The sequence below is a fragment of the Solanum tuberosum genome, unplaced genomic scaffold (assembly GCF_000226075.1).
Source record: "Solanum tuberosum cultivar DM 1-3 516 R44 unplaced genomic scaffold, SolTub_3.0 scf00053, whole genome shotgun sequence".
Lineage (NCBI taxonomy): Eukaryota > Viridiplantae > Streptophyta > Magnoliopsida > Solanales > Solanaceae > Solanum > Solanum tuberosum.
Window position 1 is genome coordinate 855,674 of NW_006238979.1, and position 10,635 is coordinate 866,308.

The window sequence follows — 10,635 nt, forward strand, 5'->3', positions numbered from 1 at the left end:
TATAACTGCATTTGCAACTACAATTCTTAAATTAAACCTCAATTAATGATTAAACTCACTTTTAAATAGCATTTAAACTAACAATTAGCAATACCCATAAGCTAAATCAGCCCATAATCACATGATCACACCCCAAAAATTGTGGTTTTAGCTAGACATTATAAAAAGGTAAAAACAGTTACCAAATTGATTATCCATCAACTAGGTAAGAGTGATTTCGTCTGTACAATGATCCAAATTGATGAATTTCAAAGACCCATTTCCAATTCCTCAAAGTGAATTTCTTCAATCCTTCAAAGCTAAAGAAAACTCCAGAGAAAACTGTCTCCAGATGATAGAACTTAGTAAAAACTATCTCTAATGTCTCCAAGATACTAAACTAAATGTTCAAAAGCGTATTTATAGTTGTCAAAAATAAGTCGTGAAATCCCATTTGGCGAAGTAAGTCAGGCTCGACGAGCCGCCCTTTGCTCTCTTCCTTCGCCTTTTCGCCTTGTCATTCAGCATCTTTGGGTTTTGTAACTTTAGGCGATATATCACATCGCAGAACTACTCGGCGATTTGCCGACTGCTCCTTCTTGTCACCGAGTTGGTTTCTTCCCTCAGAGCTGGCACAGTGGAACTTTAGGCAGTGGAACTGGCCCTTCGACGTTTCACCATACGCTCTTGGCGATCACCAGGCTTGCCTTTCATCAATTCTTCAGTTTGTTTTGTTCCTTTTTGCATGTTAGTGTCCTTGCTTTGTTCCTCAATCCATGTACCTGAAAATCAAGGATTCTTCATCAGTTTATGGTACAAATTGGGCATTTGAGGACACTAAATCTATGTAAACAAAGCCCTAAAATGAATCCAAATCTAGGACTCATTAACACCTCCTACTTACACTTTTGCTTGTCCTCAAGTAAAATTCAAGTTCAGCAGTTCAAAAAGGATGTCTCAAACAATTATACATAAGACTCAATCGTGAATGAACACAACAAGACTCAACTTACTCATGCAAGGATCAATTGTGCACTCAAAGATTCAAGTTGTGACTCACCATTATCAAAGATACTCAAGTGCACAATACTTGCTTCAAATGCAAGTTCACGCTCAACAAAGGTACTCAAATGCCCTCACAACAAAGATGATTCCATAATCAGACACAATTCTCCAACAATTTTTAGTTCCGGAATCACATACAACTCTCACACTCACAAAGATGAACACATGCATGACCTCACCCATAGGTTTGCCCTTATTTTCCAATCAACACTCGTTTCAGCTCACTCAAGATCACAAAGGCCTTTACAAGGCTTGTAACGGGACTGAGTGTAAATGTATGGTCATTTAGGCTCAGTGGAATCTACCCTCATGAAATGTGGTCTGAACCTCACTTTCTTCCTTTTCTTCAACATTTTAATCATGCTCAAAATTCTCCCTATTATTCAACTTCTAATGGAATACCGGACACCCAATTTCTTTCACAACTTTCACAATTATTTTTTCTTTTTCTCTTGCTTTCTTCTTTTCTTTCTCTCTCTTTTTTATATGGAGGGGTTCCATCTTTTTCAAGACCATGGCTCAACAGGGAATTTCTTCTCACTTCTTGATTTACCTTCTCTTTTCACCACACCCTAACTTAGGCCAAATATTCAAACAAACCACATTTCATGAAAGACATGGGTGAATGGATAAAGAGGGGTCACAATTGCTCAAGTTTCTTCCAAGAAAAGGATAAAGCTCAAAGGGGTTCAAGCAGGGTTCACAAAACTCACAAGGTTGGCCAAAAAAGAGGTATATTGTCAAATTATTTCACTCATCAAAATCGTTTCCTAAGATCATTTCAAGAGCTTGCATCACTTAGTCAACCGGACCAACAAGGCAAATTCTAGGTGTCAACACACACAATGTTCAAGGTAAGCTCATCACATAAGGCATTGGCACCAATAACAAATGAGACTCGTTTGTGCTAGTGTTCAATGTTCATCACAAAAGACTTAATTCGGTAACTGGCTAGTCACAACGAGATGCAAAAAGTCCACATATTGTCTATGCAACTTCATTTTGGCCTTATCGTAGCCGCGCATTCATTTTTGTTCGATTAAGAGCACTATTCAAGTCATGGGTATTGATCATAATCGATACTCGAATTTTCACAAGAACAGCCACAATCAAACATACAAGAGGTGGCAAATATTTTTCAAAATTGTTCAGAAACCATTTCCATTCAAAACAAGGAGCCACAAGCTCAAACATCCACAAGATAGGATCAACACACAATTTAAAACACAAAAACCCAATATATATACAAAATATAGTCAAAAGAGGTAGGTATGGAAATACCTCATCCTACCACAAACAAAAAGCAGTTGTCCTCAAATGAAACTAAAGTAATCAAAAGTCAATAAAAATGACAGAGAGGGAGGTAAATAAGAATCATGTCTACACAATCGCTCCATCTATTGGGGCATCAGGGCCTGCTGTTAAACTTTGATCTTGGGCATCCGTGTCCGGTGTAATATCAACATTGGCTCCACTAGAGCCTTCCATCAAAGTCTCTGTCAGCGATGTCTGAATGATGGACTTAACTATCGTCTCCTCTAAATCAGGCAGGTCTCTATAGATGGTCGCCTCCTAAGCATCAAGTTGCTCCTCATCCATCTCTGCCTCTGACTCATCAGCTACTACGTCATCTATAGGCACATCTCCGATGGTAGCCGGAGGTATCTTAGAACTGGCTGGGACATCCTGAGCCTTAGCTGACTCAAAGAGAGAAGTGAAGTCTATGGACTTTAGATAGTCCACATCATTTCTCAAATCTGAAACCTTGGCGTTTAATGTCATAACCTCGGAAGTAACTCCCTGTCTACTCTCACAAGTCTTTACTCTCGCCGTGAGAGCATCAATGGATATTTGGAGGGGGTGTCAAATCAGCTAAGATAGCTCGCTCAATCATCAAAGGCACCTCGGCCTCGAGCCGGAAAGCCCGCACATCGATAGAATGGGCTAGGTGCCCCATCTTGAGTAGCATGGCCTGAGTAATCCTAATAGGCTGGGAAGATACGGAAGGACCTAAGGCCTGGGAAGGAGTGGAAGTGGGTGTACCTGAAGGCCCAGAGGCCGGAGTAGGTAAAGATGCCTCTGCAGGTATGGACTCAACATCAACCTCTGAGGAAACATCCACCGGAGCTGCTCTCCTCCTATCTACCTCATCCCGTGTGTATTCGTCCTCTATGCGCCAGATGTCTGTGGAGGATGTAGGTGTGACCTCAATGTCCCTTTTCTCATCACGTGGAACTCTAGCTCTCCGACATAACTCTGTTATTAGCACTGGTAAAGAAAGGGATGCTCCATGATTAGTCCCAAATTTATGCTTTTTCGGGCTATGAGTGACCCGAGATAGTCCGCATTTGGGTGGCGTATGATGGACTCATTCTGTGAAGGCATGATGGAGCTGCGAATGATCCCAAACTAGTACCGGGCTGCTATATTCAAGTCCTTCTCAAACGAAGCTCCAGCCTCGATCCACCTCGGGGTGGTGTCTGAAATAAGGGGGGCTAGCCATCCCTTTAGGTCATCCAAAGTCACCACAGTGGTCTCCAAACTCAAGTAGTCAGCATCTAGTCCTCTATCTAAGACAACGTTGATATACTCACTGTTGCACCTCACTGTATTCCCCCGGACCACCACAGATTCTACAGGTCTAAAGGCATTGACCTTCTTCTTTCCCTTCGGTACCAGGTCACTGTATGCCGTGTAAAACTCCCGGACCCAAGTGGGAATATAGGGTCCATGGGGACTGGTGAACTGCTCAAACCTGTGGAACCGGAGAGTGTCCCACATATTAGGGTACCTGTCCACTACCCCGTCTGTGGACAATCTCTTCTCTTCAAGTATTGTCCTCAATCCCTCAGCCTTTAGCCTGTTGAGTAGCCGGCAATGAGGACTCTAAACTGGTGGTGCTGAAACCACCGTCTGTGCCGGAGCTGGCACTGAGTCAGTAACAGGACGGGTAGACTTCGGGACCTTAGATGAATCTTGACGAGATCGTGCACAAATTTTTGCTCGTCGGGACTGTAGTGGTTGGTCATCATCAGGCATGGAAAATGAGACATGAGAATCAAGACTACCCCTCACTGTCGGAGTTATGCTCTGGTATCTCAATTATGGGCGCTTTGTCCTTGCCATTGCCTCCCTTTGGAGGTCCTTTCTTTCCCTTTTTAGAAGGAGCAGTTGCTCCCTCATTAATAACGATGCCCCATGCTTGTTTGCGGAGTGGCATACAACTCTTGTCCCAGTTGGTCCTAGCCATATCTGCAAAATACGTCAGGAAAAAGTTAGACCTAATCCTAGAAACACCTCATAATTCAAGTTGCAGAAAGACTCGATAAACCACTTGGCGAGTCGCCGAGTTACTTTAGCGAGCCAAATCGGGCTCGTTGAAAGAACTGGCTTGAAAAAATCCTAGAAAAAAGATAGGTCTGTGATACACAAGGCCTTTCGGTGAGCTCAGACTAGCCCGCTGAAAGTTATAGTGTGTTTTAGGAGTTAGGGGCGCAAAATGGGCAATCAAGGAAGACTCTCGTTGAAAGTTACAGACTCTAACTCAGCCAAAACATGAAATTAAGGGCGATCAAGGGGACATTGGCAAACCACCGAGTAGTTCGGCGAGCTCGAACCAGCTCGCTGAATTGCCCAACGTGCCAAATTTAAACCGTGTTTAGCAAATTCAAGCCCGCAACCCCCGAAAACAAAATCAAACGACAGACTTATTCAATTAAGCTTAGACCCACTAGACCCATGCCACTAGGGTACTCAGACTTCACCCGGTTTGGCCAAAATTGGCCATTTAATCACTTTTGCCCTTAAGAATGACATCAAACGCTCCATCATTGGGCAAATTACATCATTTAGCACAATTTGGGGTTACTCAGACTTCACCCTACTAGACCCAACAACAATTTACCGCAACCCAACAATTTATGATCAATTTTAAAGCACAAAATTTGGGAAATCATCATTTTAAGCAATTCAAGCACGATTTCGAAACTAAAATAGGCAACTAGCACACAATTACGATTTCAAAACGGGCCCAACACACATCAACAAGATTTAAACACATGCATTTGAGTTCAACCGCTAATCAAGAGTTCGGGGTTCGGAAAACCAACCTTTAATGTTGAAATACAAGTTTGGAATGCTAGGTGGCAATGTAATCCAACTTCGAGCATGAGATCAAGAGCAAAAAGCAATAAAAATACAAAAATATAGAAACTATATAGTGTGAGTGCAAGTGTATGAGGCTAACAATGAGGGAATATGAAAGAGTTTGAAATTTTAAACCTTTGGCCTTTTAAAACCTTTCAGTTCACGGCCCTTTCGGCGATATTAGTCGTCCTCGCCGAACCACTCGGCGATTCGCCGAGTGGCAACTTACCTCGCCGAGTTTTATAGGACCTCCAGTTGATTTGGGGGTTCAAACGACGGACAAAGTCAGGCTCGCTGACCTGTTCGGCGAGTCGCCGACTTGTCCATAGGCCCGCCAAGTTTTACAGACTCTTACTTGCTATTTTTTAGAGTCCAACAGCGCTCCAAGTCGAGATCGCCGACTTCTTCGGCAAGTCACCGACTGGACTCTTGGCTCGCCAACTTGATTTCTCCAAACACATTCCACACTTCAACCTGCACAATCAACACCCATTATTCCAAAAACAAACATAAAGCAATAAATACATGGGTTGCCTCTCAAGAAGCACCTTAGTTAACATCATGGCACAACACAAGTACCCACTCAAGTTTCATTCTTGGGGTTTGCCATAGTATCACTAGGCAATCCCCATTGTTGTCTTGGGTTGAGATGGGATAAAATCTTACCAGATTGGGTCTGCAATTTAGTAATCAAGATTGAATGAGAGGTCACCATCTGATTGAGATTCAAGACATTCTCTTTTATCTCTTTCAGCACTCTGTCATACCCTTCAACTTTGTTTAGAATAGGTAAGAGTGTATCTTCTATTTAACCACTCTCATTATCCTTGGGCTTTTGGCGCTCGTGGGGAGGATTGTACCTATCCTTCTTCCTCCCTTTATTCCATCCTTGGTTACCACCTAGCCTTGAGTAATTTGCATATTGACTTCCTCCTTAATTTGCTAGGAAGTCCACTTCATTTTTGTACAACACTTCAAATTCCTCGATATATTTGGCCAAGATATCCAACTGAGTCGTTACTTTGGCTAAGTTCTGGTCCCAATCTAGATCCTTGTTGATCTTAGTCATGCAATCGAGGAGTTGGGATGTTGTTGCATAGGGTTGTCACACTATACCACCCGAAGAAAATTGATCAGCCAATACTCTGTTCACAGAATCGAGACCTCTACAGAAACATTCCAGCAACATCTTATCTGGAATTCCATGAGTTGGACACTGCAACAATAGTTTCATAACGTTTTTTTATTAATAATGTTACAAAGACACTTCATCCAATTCTAAGTGTCAACAATCGTAAATCAGTATAAAACCCAACTAAATAAGTTGGGGTCGCATCCCACAGGGAGCGGTACATATTTGGAATTCAATTAAGAAGTATGAAAGCATTCAAATCAGCCATAGGAATAAACATTATCGAAGAAAGACATATTAAATTAAAGGGGTGACACGAATGTCAAAATGGGGGGTTTTGGTTTGAAATTGTCACTACAAACAGTCACAAACACTAAGAATTAACAATAATGAGACAGATTCTTGGGATATGATCGATTATAGGAAAATATATACATATGGGTAATTGCAAGTATTAGTAAATAGCTAGATATTAGTGAGTAGACTAGCATATAAAGGAGGTAATTTTCTCTCGAACAATTACCCCGAATCAGGTGATTTCTCTCGAACATAAAAAAGCATGCAAATTAAGAGTAGCCCACACCTTAATCTATTCACTCTATTGACCTAAATGTGTGGGATTGGGTTTAGGATTCACTCTCTCGAGCTAAACCCAGATCAACCCAATACCCACAAACCATTAAATCAAAAACCTTAGTTCTAAAACCTCTCTCTCGAGCAAGTCAAGAACAGAAACATAGAATTGCATTTGCAACCTCAATTCTTAAATTAAATCACAATTAATGATTAAACTCACTTTAAATAGTATTTAAACTAACAATTAGCAATACCCATAAGCTAAATCAGCCCATAATCACATGATCACACCCCAAGAATTGGGGTTTTAGCTAGACATTATAAAAAGGTAAAAATATTTACCAAATTGATTATCCATCAACTAGGTAAGAGTGATTTCATCTTTACAATGATCGAACTTGATGAATCTCAAAGACCCATTTCCAATTTCTCAAAAGTGAATTTCTTCAATCCTTCAAAGCTAAAGAAAACTCCAGAGAAAACTGTCTCCAGATGATATAACTTATTAAAAACTATCTCTAATGTCTCCAAGATACTAAACTAAATGTTCAAAAACATATTTATAGTTGCCAAAAATAAGCTACGAAAGCCCATTTGGCGAAGTAGGTTGATGAGTCCACAATTTGGACTCATTTAGGGCTATATTTTAATAGAATTAGTGTCCTCAAATGCATATTTTGTCTCAATATCTGATGAAAATCCTTAAGTTTAAGGTATTTAGATTTTGAGGCAAAGCATGGACATTACTTGGCAAGAAGGAAGAAGGCGGCTGAAAAGAACGAAGAAATAAAGGCATGAAGATCGTCGAGCTACTACAAAAGGTCCCTTTAGCGGCAATAACATTTGCCGCGATACTCAATACCGGTCAATGAACTTTAGCCGGCAATATTGGGGTCGGCAAAGGCTTGTGCGGCCATTGTGGGAAATGTTGGTAAAGGGTAGCATGAATTGCCGCTACAAACCATTAGCTTTTACAGCAATTATGTTGGTTGCTAAAGGTAATTCATATTGTCTAACTATTGTCTTTTAGCGTCCATTGATTTAGTCGATAAATCTAAATAAATAGCCGCTAAAAGGTAGTACTTTTAATGTCAATTGTTTGCGGCAAGTGTGTTGGCTGCTAAAGGTAATTCATATCGGCTAATTATGGTTTATTAGCGTCCATTGTTTTAGTCAATAAATCTAAATAAATAGCCACTAAAAGGTAGTAGTTTTAATGGTGATTATTTGCAGCAATTATGTTGGCTACTAAAGGTAATTCATATCGGCTATCCGTGGCCCTTTAGCGTCACTTGTTTTAGTCGATAAATTGAAATAAATAGTTGCTAAAAGGTAGTAGTTTTAACGGCAATTCAATTTTACCATTGAATTGCCGCTAAATATCATAACATTTAATGGCAATTGTTTAGCCGCCATTAATAATATCTAGTACATTTATCGATAACATGTATATACAAAAATCCAACAAACACGTTCGCAAAAGAGAGCCTCATAGTAACAATAATTTTTGCTAATGGTGAAAACATATATATTACTATTAATCCATAAAATAGAATATATATATATTTCAATCTAGACAAACAAAAGGAAGTACTGATCCAAAATAGATAGTCACAACTTTTAAAAATAAACTTATATTGTTCAAACTATTGACTAATGTCTTCAAATATGTTTTGTTACTCGTCTTCGAATAATGTCTTTGAAATCACCCACATATGAAATTTGCGAACTTCAGATTGTATAACCTGAAATAAAAAAGATATGTGTCAATAGATGAAATCCAAAGTATAAAAAAAGAGAAAATTAATCAAAAATGTATTTCAGATAAAATATCCATCCTATTAGTACATAGGGTGCAATATAGGAGATGGTGGTCAACATGTTTGTTATCTTTTAATGAAGTCCTAAAGGTAATCAATGCCTTCAGTTGTCAATGAAAAAGCAAGATTTTTAGGCACCAAGTTTATAGCAGATAATGTTTTTGGAAGCATGTTATCAAATTTCAAGTATTTGTGATTTTTGTGTGTATTAAGTTTCCATGGTGTTGACATTGTTTAGGTACCCTCATAAATAAAAAAGCTAATACATTTAAGTTATCTTGACCTATTGACATTATAATATTTAACAAAGAAAGAAGAAGGAATCATCATCGAACAAAGCTAGCTAACTGTAAATATCGATACTTCTAAAAATTTGAAAAGTGTGGGTATAGCTAACAAGTTGTTGCTCAGAAGTTCATGTAATTTCGTTTTTCTATATTGGAAAACAAATTTTCTCAATGCTCATCAGAATCTTTTAAGCTTTTGATGGGATAGTCTATGGGCTATCAGTACATGAAGTTCACAAGTCAAAGAGTGGAAGAGAAGGGGGGATTTCCAAATGTAACATGTTCTAAGAGAAGGGAACCAACTTGCCAATTATTTAACTAACAGAGAATTTGATTGTGAAGGTACTATTCAGTATAATAACTTTCAGCAACTCCCATCAGAAGCTAAAAATATTTTGAACACATATAAACAATAAATTTCAAGAATTCCTCTAAGCACAAAAAGATGATGATTGCCCAATATAAGCCTTTGCTGGAAAAGATAATGGGAAAATAACTTCTTGGACTACAAAATTTCTATCTTATGCAGGTAGATTACAATTGATAAAATCAGTGTTGTTAGCTATACAAGTATTCTGGTCCCAAATATTCATACTTCCTAGAGCAATATTGACACTAATTGATTCCCTGTGTAGAAGATTTTTGTGGACATATGGAATTGATGTGTCAAAGAAGGCTTTAGTGGCTTGGAAAGTATTGTGTTGGCCAAGGACTGCAGGTGGCTTTAGTGATGTATATGACTTAATTCTCAATAAGAAAGTTGTATGAAAGATTGAGGGGGGAGTATCAAAATGTGCAGTGGAGGAGAATTTTATGCAATAACCTTGGTGCTCCGAAGTGGTGTTTCATTCTATATTTAATCATAAAGAACAGGCTGCTGACTGGAGATAGAGTTGGAAGATGGTGTGCTATCGATAACCTGAAATGCCCACTTTGTGAAGATGCGAACGAGAATGCCGATCACCTATTTTACGTATGCCCATATGCCTTTATGGTTTGGGGTAAAATCTTGTGTTGGCAAGTAATTACTAGAGGGAATATGCCTTGTCGGTGTTTTAATGGAATTTCAACTCCTAACCATTCACTCAAAGCTAAATGTTTGTTCAGTCTATTTTGCTGGTCCAACCAGTCTTATGTGAATAGTTTTACTGCTTTCTTAGATTTTGTTAGCTCTTTAACTCTAGACCAAACATTGTCATGTTTGAGTCTCCTCTAGATTTTTTGAATTTGTGGCTGGCTCCCGTGTCTTAAATGTTATCGTGTAGTGGAACTAGCATATCTATTTTTGTACTCTTTGCATCTTCTTGATGCCGGTAATGAAACAACTTACTTTTAAAAAAGCCTTGACAGAGAGTAGCAGATGCAGTTACTGGTTTCAAGTTGTCACAATTTGTTTAAGTGATATTATGAAATGTAAACTATTGATTGATGTTGTAAACTAATATCAATGATCCAAGTGAATGTAACTATATCCTAAATGAGCAGTGTATTCCAAACATACAGCTTATTTAAATGAGAAACCATGCAATAGGTTGTTGTAAGTGCAATGTCTACAGATCTGTCTAATTAATTCCAAGCATTCCATTTTAGGCGATAAGAAAAATGGAACAAGAACACTAGGTTTGGGACT